Genomic DNA, 16628 nt, shown 5'->3' with positions numbered 1-16628 from the left:
CCGACTTCGATAGTTTAATTGAATTTTCTCATTACCATCTTAGTGAATATGAAACGGTAGAATCTCCTCTCACATATTATTTACTTATTTATTTTTTTAATTTTTACGAAAATTAACAGAGGATTAAAGAGAACCCTTATTTAATTATAAAGATTCTATATGCATCTAATTATGCATAAAATCCAATTCTGATGAAAGTCACACTTTTATCATCATAAAAATCATTTATGATGAAAATCACTCTTTTAACAAGAAAGAATTTCTTTTATGCACCCATTTATGCATAAAAATCATTTATGATGAAAATCACTCTTTTAATTAAAAAAATATCTTTTATGCACCCATTTATGCATAAAAATCATTTATGATGAAAATCACACTTTTAATATAAAAAATATCTTTTATGCATATGTTTATGCATAAAAATCATTTATGATAAAAATCACACTTTTAATATAAAAAAAATATCTTTTATGCATATGTTTATGCATAAAAATCATTTATGATGAAAATCACACTTTTAATATAAAAAAATCTTTTATGCATAAAAATCATTTATGATGAAAATCACACTTTTAATATAAAAAAATATCTTTTATGCATAAAAATCACTTATGATGAAAATCACACTTTTAATTAAAAAAAATATTTTATGCATAAAAATCATTTATGATAAAAATCACACCTTTAATATAAAAAATATATCTTTTTTGCATATGTTTATGCATAGAAATCAATGATAAAAGTAACACTTTTATAATAAAAAATAATCTTTTATGTATAAAAATCAATAATGATAAAAATAACACTTTTATAATAAAAAATAATCTTTTATGCATACTTTTATGCATAGAAATCAATAATGATAAAAGTAACACTTTTATAATAAAAAATAATCTTTTATGCATACTTTTATGCATAAAAATCAATAATGATAAAAATAACACTTTTATAATAAAAAATAATCTTTTATGCATAGAAATCAATAATGATAAAAGTAACACTTTTATAATAAAAAAAATCTTTTATGCATACTTTTATGCATAAAAATCAATAATGATAAAAATAACACTTTTGAAATATAAATAAATTTCTTTTATGCAAATAATCAAAATGCATCTTCTATGCATGAAAATGACACTTTTAGGATATAGAAACCATAAGGATTACTCTTTTAGAATAATAAAAGATAATGCTTATTTTTGAAAAATTTCACCATAACCTCCTTTGTATATGGCTGACCATTTTTCAATTTTTTAACTTTCAAAAATTAATTAGAAGTTCACCAAGAGTATTTAAATCATTCTAAAGTAAACATTTTCTACTTATTTAAGAGAAACATTATGAAAAACTTGATTTTATCCATTAATCATTCATAAAGGATAAAGAATAGTTGGATTTACTAAAGAAGAGAGGGGAATGCCTTTTTTTCAATGAGGCATAACATCATTTCATTTTAGAGAAGACAAAAATCATAAAAAACCATAAAAGAAATAGAAAAGAGAAGAATCTCCAACTTACAAAGGAATTTGAGAGCTTTCCTTTGGCTTGATGGTTTGAGGGTTCTACTCTTGTTTGAAACAAGAGTGGCCACCAATCTTTTAGAAGAGGGAAGGTCAAAAACTAATGAATTATGAGTAAAATTCACAGTTTTTGGCACTTGGGAGAGGCAGGGTAACAGTGCAAAACACTATTGAGTTTCAACAAAGGGGAAGGCTTCTATTTGACTACTAGTGGGAGCTGCAGAGCTTCACGGATAAGTTCTTCTGTGATTGACGTGCTCTGTTGTGAGGTCGGCCTTCGCGGTGCCATGCTTGGTGACTTTGTCATAAGTCTTTATATACTCCGCACAGAGCTTCGTGTCGATGTTCCTTGGAAGAATCTGTTCCATTCTCCCTAGGCCCACTTTCTCCAGCTTTTTTTAAAACCTCTGCCTCTTCCAAGATTTGGAGGCACTCCGTGCTCTGATATTGCAGTGCTACCTTTCTATGGGCTGTATGGATCTCCTTGCTGATGATCGATCCATGGAAGGCTTGGGCATATGGGCCCAAGTAGTTCATCTTTGGTGCCCGCACTGGTTTCTTCTTCTAACTCACCGGGGAGCCTGTAGCGCTGGCTTGGGTGACTGCGGGGGTCTCCACTGCTTTAGTGTTTGAGGCCGACATCTGTACATGAAAAGAAAATCAATCTCTAGACTGGTGGGGTAGGTACTACTCCTTTTCTTGTCTTTTCTTTTCTCCTTTTTTTTTTTGTAGATGGTTAGTTGAGGTGAGAATTGTGTTAGCATAGGAGAATTAAACAAGGTGTGTTAATTTAACATGTGAATGTTGTGGCGTGAAGTTGCAGGAGTTTGGTAGTCCTGTGAACCTACAGGTCGTGTGAGGAGGAGGGAATCCCGTGAGAAGTTGTGATGTGAAAGGGAGTTCCATGAAACAGAATCCCATGAGAATTTGTGACGTGAAAGTTAAAGATGTGAAAAGGGAGTTTCATGAGGGGGAATCCCGTGAGAATTTGTGACGTGAAAGTTAAAGACGTGAAAGGGAGTTTCGTGAGAGGGAATCTCGTGAGAATTTGTGACATGAAAGAGAGTTTCGTGAAACGGCTTCCCGTGAGAAGTTATGACGTGAAAGTTAAAGACGAGAAAAGGGAGTTCCGTGAGACGGAATCCCATGAGAATTTGTGACGTGAAAGTTAAAGAAGTGAAAAGGGAGTTCCGTGAGACAGAATCCCATGAGATTTTTTGGAAGTGTGAAGTTACAATTTTTTACTGTTTCGTGAAACTACAGTTTCGTGCCAGTTCCTTGAAACTGCAGGTTTTTGTGATGTTTACGTTTTTATGTTTCTGTCTATCGAAAGATAGCGCAAGCGATGATACTGCAAGGGGAGTTTAAGATTCAATGAGTGCAAGTGATGATACCACAAGAGCATGATATTGATTGATTTCATAAAAAGATAAAGAAAAGAAAACAATAAAAGGTCCAAGCTCCCACCTTAATGGGTGAATGTCGATTAGAGTTAGAAGAACCGGGGAAAGCGATGCATGATAAAACGTGGGAGCTCAAGATGGACGGCAACTTGCGTTGGATGCGAAATGACGAAAAGGGAAAGATATTTTGAATTTATAGTGCAACCATTGGACTGGGCGGCTGCCTTAATGAAGGATGCCATGTGGCATCTTGTGATTGGCCTATGTGAGAAGTGACCGTTTCATGATGTAAAGCATTTTAGACCAGTTCACGGTGTGAACTGTTTTGAACCAGTTCACGATGTGAACTTTTTTGGATTGGTTCACGGTGTGAACTTTTTTTTGGATTTGTCTCACGAGATGTGAACTTTTCCAGATCATGAGTGTGCAATTGATACCTTCTATTTTTTTCTTCATGCTCAGTTATTCAAACATGCATTAAAATGAGTGAATGATACCCAATTTACCTCCCCATGTTAGTGATGGTACATGGCATAAGCTGAATGAGAAGCCTATCCCATTTCCCGAGGAGGATGATGACGTATCACTTCCGAAAGAAGCCCATATCCATAATGAACTAGATGTATGGCACATGTCCTCACCAAGCGGGGTAGTAGAGGTCATGAACACTTGGGCTGTTGAGATGTTTCCAATTTTTGGTTTTGTACCTCCTACATATTGACATCCACATGATCAATCCGGATTAGGTTTCATCCTAGCCGTGGAGCAGGCATTTCCGGGTGCCGATGTCATGGATGACAATCATGTGCATCAGGATGAACATCCTATGGCCAACAATCCATGTTCCAGGTGTTGCCGGATGGACAATGTTCCAATGTCGTGGATGACAATTATGTACATCAAGATGAACATCCTATGGCCAACAGTCTGTCAAAGCAAACTTTTGTAGAGTCTCCATCCTATACATAGTTGATGCCAAATTTACTGGATGATCCCGAAGAGGAGGCTCTTCTTTCAGATGCACATGATGTATGTGGGGAAGGCTTGACCTGGGATATTTTCAATTTGGTTGATGATAACCTGATGGCGCTGGTAGTCCACATGGAGAGGCCCCGGTTGGCAGCTGTGGTAAATGATGTAGGCAATCTTGAACTTGTTGAGGAGCAGCAAGCTCTTTTTGAGATTAAAGATGATGCCGATCTAGATGAGCAAAGGGGGATGGACAACCCCATGACACCAAAGATGAAGCTCGAGGAGCAACTTGGTTACCCGATGCATGCTCAAATGAAGGATCATGATACATACATGATGGATGCTTGTATGAATGAGCATAATTCATAAGCTGGGTACCAAGAACTCCATAGGCATGACCGCTTCAGTACCATAGGTTAAACTAAAGGGTGTTGCAATTGTGGTTGTCCTATAGGATGTGTGATATGCCTAGAGTGCAGTAGGCAACTTCTATTCCAATCATTGCGGCAACTAGCCTCATAAAGGACTTTATTTGTGCTCTCAGCTTGGCTATTGGCTTAGGGATAGTAAGGGGAATATTTTCTATTGGGTGAATAAGAATTCTTGTAACAAGAATTGTATCACTTGAGTAACAAAGTGTTTACCATTGTCACTCACAATCTTAAGAGAGCATCCAAAGTAAGTGATCACTGATTCATAAAGGAATGTAGCAGTGGATCTCGTGTCAACCTTGTGGGTAGCCCTGTCTTCAACCCATTTAGTGTAATACTCCTGTGGCTGTTATGATATATCAAGCTTGAGTGTATCGAGCCGCTAGACTAATGGGTCCTATGAAATCAATGCCCCATTTTTCAAATGGTTGTAAGGACATGGCAGGGTTCAGGGGCATACTATCCTTAAAGCACGGGATTACCACTCGTTGGCATTCATCGCATTGTTTGACATATTTTGCTGCGTCTGCCATCAAGGTGGGTCACAATAGCTCTATTGCTGTGAGGACTTTGCGAGCAGTGATGTCTGCTACAAAGTGTCTTCTAGCATAGGTGGAGTGGCCCTGTTCTAAAAGGAAGACATTCTTGTTTTTGCAGATACAACATCTTACAATTATATCCTTCCCTTACTTGTAGAGTTGTCCCACAATTGAATTGGTAGGGGACCACCTTTTTAATGAGGTGCCTTGCTCGATCTTTGTTGAGGAGGAGTGGGTCAACACCGTTGGCAAGGAAGTGTGCAATCTCCTCTCCCCACCATTAAGGAATTAAGCATAGTTGGAACAAGGCCGCATCTAGCAAGTCATCATTGACTCCCATCGGTGGTGGCTCTCCTTTGGAGATGTGTGACATGTGGTCAGCCCCAAGATGCTGTGAGCCCTTCTGCATCGTGACAGTGAAGTTGAATTCAAGCAAGATTAGCAACCATCTAGTGATCCTACAGGTTGTATAGGGTTTGTTCACAAGATAAAGGAGAGCTTGATGGTCTACAAGGAAGATGAATTGAGTTGCCCCAGAAGGTAATGGCAAAACTTTTTGGCTGTGTAGACCATTGCTAACCTCTCTCTTTCAATGGTAGTATAGTTGTGTTCTACCTCGTTGAGTTGGCGAGATTGGTAAAGCTAATGGGGAAATCCCTATTGTGTTTACCAGGTTGAGCCAGTACACACCGATTGGCAAAGGTGGAGGCATTGATGTGGATGTGAAATATGATGTCCCAATTGGGGGATCTCAATATGGGAGCACTTTGCCATGGCTTTCTTCAGGGTGTTATATAACTATTGGCATTCCTTTGTCCACTCAAAGATGATTAGAAGTCCATAAAGGGGGCAAGCAAGGGGGCAAGCAATGTCGGCATACATGAAGATGAAATGCCGATAGTACCCAACATGTCACATGAAGCGTTGGACTCCTTTGAAGTTGGTTGGTGGTAGAAGCTCAAGGATGAGTCGCATCTTGCTTTCGTCTATGGAGATTCCTTGTGTTGAGACAATATGTCCCAATATGACTCCATGCCAAAACCAGAATTGGAATTTGAGAGGATTCAGGGAGATTCGGTAGAGCCGACATCTCTCTAGCACTTGTCGTAAACACTCTAGGTGTGGTTTCCAAGTGGAATTGACACACAGAGGTCATCCATGAAGACTTTAGAGAATTTCCATAGATACTACTTGTAGGCTGCTGTGCACATTAGGCACTGGAAGGTGCTTGGGGCATTGGTTAGCCCAAAGGGCATGACACGGTATGCATACATGCCCCATTTAGTCGCAAAGGCTATCTTATGCTGATCGATCACAACACTTGGTTATATACAGAGAATCCATCAAGCAAGCTGTAGGCTTCCTTCCCCGCCGCGACTCTCTCAAGCACATGCTCCGTAAGGGCAAAGGATAGTGATCCCATATTGTGGCGGCATTGATATTTTTAAGGTCTACGCACACTCACATTTTTTCATTCTTATTGTTGGGAACTATCACTATGGGTGAGACCCATTCTATGTACTTTATCTCATAAACAAATTCGGCATCTATGAGTCTGTAAATTTCCTTCTGGGCCATCTTGGAGTATTTAGGATTCATCGGGTATGCTCTTTGCTTTACTGGTCTTTCTTCCTACCATAGGGATGGTATGTTTGATTGCTTTGGGAGGTACACCCTTTATATCTATGTACTTCCAGGTGAAACAGTCTTAGAATTCTATGAGGAGAGCGACCAGATATTTTTCTTCTTCGGCTGAGAGGTCATCCCCTATGTAGATAGGCCTCGGATATTCACCCGAGCCTACCAGGTTAACTTCTTCTCTAGGGCTACCCAAAGCTTCTCAATAATATCATGGAGGACCACCTCTCATGAAGAACCACCTCTGTCTGTCTCCATTTAGGCATAGAGAGCTCTCTCTTCACCTCTATGTCAAAGGAGCATCTCCTGTGGATACCCTTCATCAACTAAACCTTGGGGACCTTTGGCAAAAGATCATCTCATGTGGATACCCAACCAAACCTGGGGGACCTTTATTTACTTTAGTTCAATATCTTTTTATCAAGCCCCATTTTAGTCCCCATGGGCACAACCAAAGGACGTTAGACATGATGCTCTCATGGGATATCAACCTTGACACCTTGTTAAGGTTCGGCTACCAACCAAACCCTGAGGCTGTTTATTTACTTTAGTTCAATGTCTTTTTATCAAGCACGATGGATCTTTGCTAGCTATTCTATAGTTGGACTACACCTACCTAGTCCTGTTGAAATATACAAGTGAATAGGGTGTGTGCAAGAACAAGCCCTTAGCAAGAGGCTGTAAAAGAGAATCTGTAAATGTGAGAGATGCTATGAAAAGGTGAGAAGTATCTACTGGGAGAGAATAAAGGGTAGCATGAGAAGATTTAGGAGGTGTGGAGATATTCTGGGAAGAGGTGGAGAGAATCAAGCAAAAGAGGTGGAGTGAATCAACGACAAATCAGTGGGATTAGATGCTTGGATGTAAACCCTATAAATTGAGGCATTGGCCTAATGAGAATTTGCTGGTTTTTGATTATCCATGCCTACATTAAGCTATCAATTAATTGTTCACTAATCACGTCTTAATTATCATCTAATCTCTTTTCTAATGATGTTGATTCTAGCATTTGATCCACTATAGCTCATCACATTGCTGCAAATTTAACAAGTCCAACCAAGTTGTTATGGCATACTTATCTTGCCAACTCACCTATTTAACATGTTTACTTTATGGATCACTTGTGTATAGTACTCTAGTACTTACGTTGGGTCTTCACTCATCTTTTGTAGCCTTCTTTTTTGAGAGTACAAAGAAGAAGAAGACTTTAGCCTACCATCTTTGTGTTTGCTTTGCAAGAGCTCAGGCTCTCTTTCCTCCCCCCTATATTTTCACACAAGAGTAGATAATCACACAAGAGAGATGGATGGCTTAATTTTATTCTATTATCTTCTCTTCTCTATACGATATCTTAAAGATGTGTGTACATGCTGCTATAAGGGAAAGTAATCTCTCTATCAAAACATACAAAGGCCAATCCATAGTGTGAAAACTTTTAAAGATAAGTGTATATACTCTAAGGGAAAGAATATCCCTACTAAATATGCAAAGGTCAGCAGTCCATATAGTGTGAACCTGACTATATGAGCTTGCACTATAACTATGCCATAACTCTGTGAACCAAGGTGGTTGTGACACAACCTATAAACCATTTCTAGTGGCATATTACCCATAAACTTAGTAAACCATGCAAGTGGTATGTGTGGAGCTATCATCTCACTGTGTCACCCATATCTGAGCCATATCTACACTATAGCTGAGCTTGATATCTCAACACTCCCCCCTTGAGCTCAAACTCTATATCACGCACTTCAAGTAAGCTTCTGAACCTACAGAGCTTCTCTGTAACCTTTTTTTCTTTGTGAGATGTTATCTACTTAATCCTCTATATTGACATCACCAAATCCACATTATCTGCTATGCACCTCAAAATGTGCTTCATCCTAGCATAATACACTAGGTTACCACCACCCTATCCATGGGATTACCCATATTTATAAAAGTAGCTTATACAACCAAGCTACCTTACATGTTATCATAGCAGCACCCCTATACTTAGCCTTTATACTTGATAAAGTAACCATTGGTTGCTTCTTTTGTTACTTTAACTAATAGTAGTACTCCTAAAAGAAAACATAAAGCTGCTAGTAGATCTTTTCTCTCAGATACTACCTGTATATGTATATCCATGTACATGTACTATGGACTTTATATACAATAGTGTACTATGGACTTCATATATCATAGTGTACTATCTGAAACACTACCAGCTTCTTAATTTGCATCTGTATATCCATGTACATGTACTTCTACTGTAGCCTCATAGAAAGTCCATAGTGTACTATGGACTTTATATACCTGAGTAGTCTCCTAATGTTGCCGCACCCAAGTGTGGCTTCCTTGGGGATTGCATAAACCAACTTACCAATCCAATAGCATAGCTCAAATTTAACCTAGTAATAGTCATGTAGATGAACCAACTTACCAATCCAATAGCATAGCTCAAATTTGACCTAGTAATAGTCATGTAGATGAAACTCCCTATAATGCGTACATAGCAGGGTCCTCTCTGAAGAAATCACATGTATCTATGCCAATTCAATGTTTTACTCTAATAGCATTGAGATTGGCTTACAACTTGTCATTATATACTTGGACAGTGTGTTCAAAGCATACTTCCTCTAGAAAATCCAAGTCCCATCATGTGATCTAGTCACCTTTATACCTAGGAAGTATTGCAACTCATCCAAATCCTTCATTTAAAACTTTTTATAAAGAACATCTATGTTTAAACATCATGCCATGAACTGCTAAAGTGGGGTTCTATTTATAATGTAAAATTTGGAGTTGCTACTGATTTAGGCAAAAAATAGTGAGGCATTTCTTTCTCAATCACATGAATGTACAAACGACTTATGTTCTTCCTTTCTATAATCACATTTTTCTATGGGGTCACTACCTGCATGCAAACTGCCTCTTTATCCCATATTGTCTTAGATAATCATTGAGTTTATTGGATAAATATTATCCCCCACCATCTAATCTTAGGCATTTTATGTTCATGTCTTGGTCTTTCTCAGCCATAGCCTTGAAGCTCTCAAAGTACGTAAAGACTTATGAAGTATATCCACACCTTCCTAGTGTGGTCATCAATGAAAAAAACATAATAGTGGCATCCTTTGATTGGCGTCATCTTCGTTGGTCCCCAAACATTACATCATGGTCTTTGAATTACATTCTTTTCATGTGGAAACACATGCTTAGAATATTTTCTAATTGGCATCCTTCACATAATTTGTGCATTCCATCCACTTTTAACTTTAGCAAACTTGTAACAATACTTAAATTGGGCCTACATAGTTTTTACTTGCCTATTGAATATTGATATGAACAATCCATTTTATACCAAATGTCAATGTTTTCTATCACACTTGTACCATATGCAAACATTGTAATCTTCACTTTAAGCATTTTTACATTCAATATAAATATTCTTCCAGTTATATGTTTCCCTTTACAACAATGTGGCATTGGTTGTTGAAATATTCTACATAACATACATGAGGGATAAACCTCACTTTCTAAGCCCCTTTTTAACCATTTTTCAATAGAAACTAGGTTCTTTATAATGCTTAGAATATGAATAACATCAGCCAGGTACTTCATTTTGACATCCTATATAGTCAATATAACCTTACCAAGGATGTGTATTATCATCACCTATTTCCACATACCTTGGTTTTTCTATTTTTTACATATCTCTAAACCACTCTCCATGACTGTTCATGATTAGTACCCTTCAATTAATAAACCATACATCTCCAAGATTTTGTACATCTATAGTCATGGAACTAAGCATATGGTGCATCACAAAAGGTTTCTCACTTCTATCTTTCACTTGAAGATGCATATTTTCCTTGTTATAACTTTCCACTTTTAATGCCATTCTACATTTTATAGCAATCCTTTGTTATATGACCTAGTTTGCTATAAATAATAGCAGTCCATGCCATTTTTGTTTTGTGATAGGATGTGTATTATCATCACCTATTTTCACATACCATAGTTTTTTCTATTTTTTACATATCTCTAAATCGCTCTCCATGATTGTTCATGATTAGAAGCACCCTTGAGATTATTTTTTTTTCAGAAAGGAGACTTCTATTAAGTATGAAAATTTTTTACAAAATGGAGATTTCACACCAAGAAGGGTGGAGATCTCAACCAATCAGGAGCCCTGTGCTGCCAATAGGGTCCCGAGTGAGAGGACGTGAAAAAGATACCAATGTCCCACTCTCTCATAAACTGGCCACGCTTCCTCTCCACCGCAGCCCTCGATCCCTGGATTCTGGCCCAGGTAGCCATGATGGTGTGAATAATATCACTCCAAATCCTGCAACAAAGACACTAAGAAACAAGAACGGGAGTACCCTCAATGGCCTCGGTGCATTTAGCCTTCCAGATATATCCAGGCTGAGATGCTAGCAATAATCTCCCAAGAGCTGTCTAACCTTTGTGCTGGAGGGACAAAGTGTGAAAGTGGCAAATCCTGAAGACAACACTGCCGAGCAACTCCTTGCCTAACCATAAAGACCAAGCTCATGTCAGTCCCCTCGAATCTCAGCTGAGGCCCACATTGTGTCATCCAAATGATAGAACCAAAAGCAATGATAGCATCCCTCTTAATCCTACCAAAGAGGTGTGCAATCGTAGACCAAACCCTCTGTGCTTCTTTGCATTCCCATAAACAATGGTAAACTGACTCCAAAACTCCTGCACATCTAGGGCAAGCTGGGCAAGCACTAGTAACTGACCTCCATTGATTGGTGGTGGCAGACCAAAACTCCTGCACATCTAGGGCAAGCACTAGTAACTGACCTCCATTGATTGGTGGTGGTGGCCAGACCACCACCATCATGAAGAGAAACACAGATAAAGGAGGAAATCTGTGGCTTCCTATAAGAATGCCACAATCTCTGCTAAAAAACCCTCTGAATGTCAGTCAAAATGCCGTAAGATTCCCAATGGGGTCTAAGAGTAGGGACACTCTGAATGTGTCCCAAGATAAGATGTCTAGCATTCCGCACCGTATAACTGAAAAAAGGCATGCTTTTCAAGGGGTTACAAGCATCCTTCCACACCCACTCACCGGGGTCCCAATGCTAATGTCTGATAGGGCAGCCACTATATACAACCAAAGGCTAACACTCTCTGTGATCATCCCTGGGGGGGTCAACAAAGACGTGCTTCCCTAACCTGCCAACAACTCTGACAACTGGATGAATCTGGGGGCCCTCAATAAGGTCTTGTATGTCACATCTCTCCAATTGCCATCCATCTTGTAGAGAAAAAAAGACCGGTACATCATCCTCCCTAGGCAAGGGGAGACCCATAACCTGAAGAGGAACACCTGTCCCCCCAGAAAAAACTCCAAACCAAGAATGATGACGGTCTTCCAAAAAAGATCCAGTAATCCAATGGTTGGGAATGGCTGCATCAATCTGTGTAATCCTCTGTGACTAGAGCCTCTCAAATGCTGCGTGAGATCCAATCTCTATACCTTGGTGAGGCTCTGAAATGTCTTCTAAGCAAACACTGTGGGGTAAAGGGTCTCCCAGCCAGCCCAAAGAATATGCATAGCTCCCCCAAGAGTCCTACCATGCACATCTAAGATCAAATCATTCCACAGAATGGGCTGCCAGTTAACTTCCTCCACTGAATGCGGGGGGATGTGTACCAAAAAACTCCTCAGGTAGTCCCAGGCCCGTAGGAGGGACCTAACCAAGGGGGATGAAGGGGAGCGGTAAACTGCATCCGAAAAAATAAAGTGTGAGCTGAGAGTCCAGTCACCTCCGCAAACAGGGACACACTTCATGATCTGCTGTATGAGAAAGTCCTTCCACGGCTTAGTGCCTGGAAGAAAGCCCCTAACAACCAACTTACATAGCAAAGCCTTACATTGCACCTTAGGGTCAATGATATTCAATCCCCCTTCCTGCTTAGGCTTGATAATGGTTTCCCAAGCAACTCTAGCCGCCCTGGTGTGTGCATTTCCATCAAGCCCTGACCAAAGAAAGTTCTGAATAAAGCAACAAAGCTAGCCAATGCAGCCCTTATGAAAAATCCAGCACGAAGTGATAAACCAAGTCGTGGCTAGCAAACCTTGGTTAACCACCAAAGCTCTAGAGGCCAAGTCGAGCTTCCTCCTACTCCAGTGATGAAGTTTGCTTTTAATGCTTAAGAGCACTAAAGCAAACTGTTGTGCAGGGGAGATGTCAATGCCCACCTGACAACCAAGGTATCTGGCAGAGCATCCTCTCTCAATCCAAGTAAAACCAACATCTGTACCCCAATCTGCAAGAGGAGAATCACTAATCCAAAAACCAACTGACTTATGCCAATTGATAGAAGCTCCTGCTGCCAAACAAAAGGCCTCCAAGGCTGTCCGGAAAGCACATAAGCAAGCATGTGAAGCCTCAAGGAACAACGCCGTATCATCTGCTAACTCAGAGTCCAAAAACTCTTCCTCCATACATAAAGGCAGCTTGAGACCCACAACACTAGGGGCAGCCCAAAGAAACCTGCTCATAGCCTCAGCTACAATGAGGTACAGTAAAGGGGCAAGGGGACAGCCCTGCCTCACTGAAAGGGAAATCTGAAAACGCTCACCGCGCCCCCCACAGGCTAAAACAATGCTATGAGCCTCCCAGTATAGGCAAGACACACCTCTGATCCACTTTTGGGAAAACCCGTATGCCATAGTGCCCTCCAAAAAATCCCAATCCACTCTGTCATAAGCTTTTGCAAAATCAAGAAAAAGAATGGCAAGAGGCTGCTGACTAGACTTTGCCCACTCGACAGCTTCCCAAAAAGAAAAGATGTTATCAAATATACTCCTTTCTTGGAGGAACCCATTCTGGTTATCATGGATAGTCCTTTGGAGAATCGGCTGCAACCTTATACTCAAGGCTTTAGCTAAGATTTTATATGCAGATCCAAGGAGGGTGATGGGCCTCCATTGCTTGATGTCAGTCTTGTCCCCACTCTGGGGATAAGGTGAATCAGCCCCTCTGTGAGGTATGGAGGCATCATACCCGACAACCACATTTCCTGAAGGGAAACAGTGATAGCATCTCCAATATGATCCCAAAAAAGAATAAAGAAGGTGGGAGAAAGACCATCATCCCTTGGGCATGAACCACCGGGGAAAGAGCATGCAGTGCATGAAGGAATTCATCCTTTGAGAAAGGGGCATCCTGGGAAGAACACATAACATATGTAATGAGCCTGGGCATGCACTCCCAAACTTTCTTCCGTGCCACATCTCTCTGAGGGGAGGGCACCTCTGCAGTCAACAAAGACCGATAAAATTCTGAAGCAATACCCCTCACCTTATTAGGCTCAATCTGAACCTCACCCTGTGAATCCTGCAAGTACCTCACAGAATCCCTGCTACTATGGGAAGGCCTGTGTGCTGAAAAAAACTCTTTGTTGCATCTGCCACCCATCTGAGTCCAAAAGGCCTCGTTCGCATGAAAGGCCAACTCAGCCCTCCTGTCCATGGCCAACTGCAACTCTGCTCTAATTGTGGTCAAGAGGTCTGTAATCCAAGTCGCATGTGGATGCTTTTCATGTTCCCTCTGAAGAGCAGCAATCCTACGCCTACTAATAGCTCTCTCCTTGTTCTCCAGAGCCTCCTTCTTCTTAGACAAGGTAGTGCTATGATAATGATGGTTGGTCCTCTCAAGAGCTAGCGCAATATTATGATGAGGATCAGGACCATCACAAGATCTCCATATCTCTCTGATCTCAAGGGAAATGTCAGCATCTAGATAAAGAGAGTCAGGGATACGGATACGGGGAGAGGCCAAGTGAGCGCACTAGGCTCCCTGAGACACAAAACAACGGGGCAATGATCGGATTTGGTGGTGCCAGACATAATAGCAATGGTGCCTCCTCTGTCGTCCAAGGACCAATCATCCACATAAAACCTGTCCGGACGTGCAAAGATGCTCTCATCCCTGCTCCTGCGGTTATGCCAAGAGAAAGATAAGGAATTTGGCCTTCTCTGGAAGTCATCGTGAACCTCTCTCATGAGGCTCGCTCCAAAGGGTGTAAACCCCCTTCGCGTCCACCCTTCTTGTCAGAAGGTTGCTCAACCATATTAAAATCTCCTCCCACTATCCAATGATCAACCTGGGGAATGACATTTGTAATGGTGTCCCAAAAGGCCACCTTTCACCTCTCACGTTAGGCGCATAGATATTCAAGATTCCCAATTTCTAACCCTCATGCATGATCAAGATCCACTGCGCTCTAGTAGGGATGATAACATCGTGCCCAATAACATGAGGTATAATAGATGCTGCCACTGAAACACAAACACCCCCTCTAGTCCCAACTGCCGAGGACCAGAAGGTGTGGCCAGAAAGCATCTTACCAATTTTGCCACACTGACATCTATCCAATTTGTGTTCCTGCAACAAAAGCACATCCATAAACCCTCTTGTAATAGCAGGGTGAAGCTGGTCCTTCAAAAGGTGCTTCCTACCATGGGTGTGGGAAGCCCTCCAAGGCCCTGAACATTCCATGAGACGATTCTCATGGAAGAGAAGAGGGTTTGGCCCCGATCTAAGAAGACGATGGGCAGCCTGACGACGCCTCTCATAATGGTGGAGGACGGGAAGTCCACTGACATGCCCTTGTCCGAGGCCCTGCACTATGCTTGCATATGTATGAGGAACCTGTTCACCTAGGACCATACATAAATAATAGAAGAATAGGTCTATTATTATCTCTCCTCCAATTTTTATGGCTTGGAAAGGCATACAGTGGTGGAGGCTACTGGGATGGGTGACCTCCCGAGAACTGGCAACATGGTATTAGAGCTAGGGAGGGCATGTTGGGATGTTGTTAGCGGACCTAGTTGACTTGTCGATGCCTCTCGTGTATGACTAAGAAGGCTACGACGTGCTAGTATGCCTGGAGTAATCACTAGCATAGCTGGGTAACATCTCTATGAGAGGGCAATGTTGAGAAATGTGGTGTCAAAGAGCACAAGGAAGAGATAGGGAGTGAATTGAGTAAACCAAAGAAAAGAAAAGTCTAGCATGAAGCCACATGAGCAAAGGGAATTATCCCACATTGAAGTAATGAATCATATCACTTGCACTTATCTCAAGTTTCTCTATGTGTCCAAGCTAATATATCTTGGATTCTAATTAACTTGAGTGTAATTTAACTAGCACACACTCTTCATCATGAGTTCACTTAGGTATCACCCACCTTAGATTAGTCATATTAATTGTGTTATCATTAGATTAGTATTAGCATCTCATTAGGAAGTTGATTATCTTTAGGAGATCTTGATCCACACTTCTTAACTGGTAGACCTCTAAGCCAAGTGTTGTTAGAGCGCCTCTGGGTACGCTATATCTTGGCTAGCGAGGGTGTTAGAAGGTCATGGCATGGTTGTCTATATACCACATATATAGTGCCAAGGATAATGAGATCATACATAAATAATAGAAGACTAGGGCCATTATCATCCCTTCTCTACCAATTTTTATGGCTTGGAAGGGAATAGAGTGGTGGAGATTAAGCATGCAGTGGCATGAACACTACTGCGATGGGTGACGTCCCAACCAAGAAGTGGCCTCCAATTTCCAACACTTTGTTCTAGATGAGTCCTATAATATACAAAAATTAGTCACAACCGAATGTCGTGAAATATACAACTGAAGGTTTCTTACGAGAATAAGACTTTAAGGTATCATGCCCTTCACTACCTTTGTATAACTCATGTTAAGGATATGCACTGCAATGCTACCTATCTCATCCCAAAATTCCTTTCCCTTTGAGCATACTCCACACCATCTCCATAATTGTGCGATTCTTGCACTTTGTAAGACCATTTTGTCACGGAGGATGAGAAACTGTCAAATCTTTCTTGATCTCGTGCTCCTTGCAGTAGGCATTGAATTCACTTGATATGAATTATCCTCCTTGGTTTGTTTGGAAACATCTTCTCAACCTCTTTCTTGTCTCCTCTTTCTGGTTTCGTTCTCTACCAAGCTATGCCATATTTTGAAATTTCTAAAAGCTTTATACTTATTCCAAAGAAAATACACCTGCATCTTCCTCCTAAAGCCATCAATAATAAAGTAGGAAGAACCACCCAAT

Source organism: Cibotium barometz, chromosome 18 (assembly GCF_041138505.1).
Source record: "Cibotium barometz isolate CiBa-2024 chromosome 18, ASM4113850v1, whole genome shotgun sequence".
NCBI classification, from domain to species: Eukaryota; Viridiplantae; Streptophyta; class Polypodiopsida; order Cyatheales; family Cibotiaceae; genus Cibotium; species Cibotium barometz.
This window is presented reverse-complemented; position numbering follows the sequence as displayed.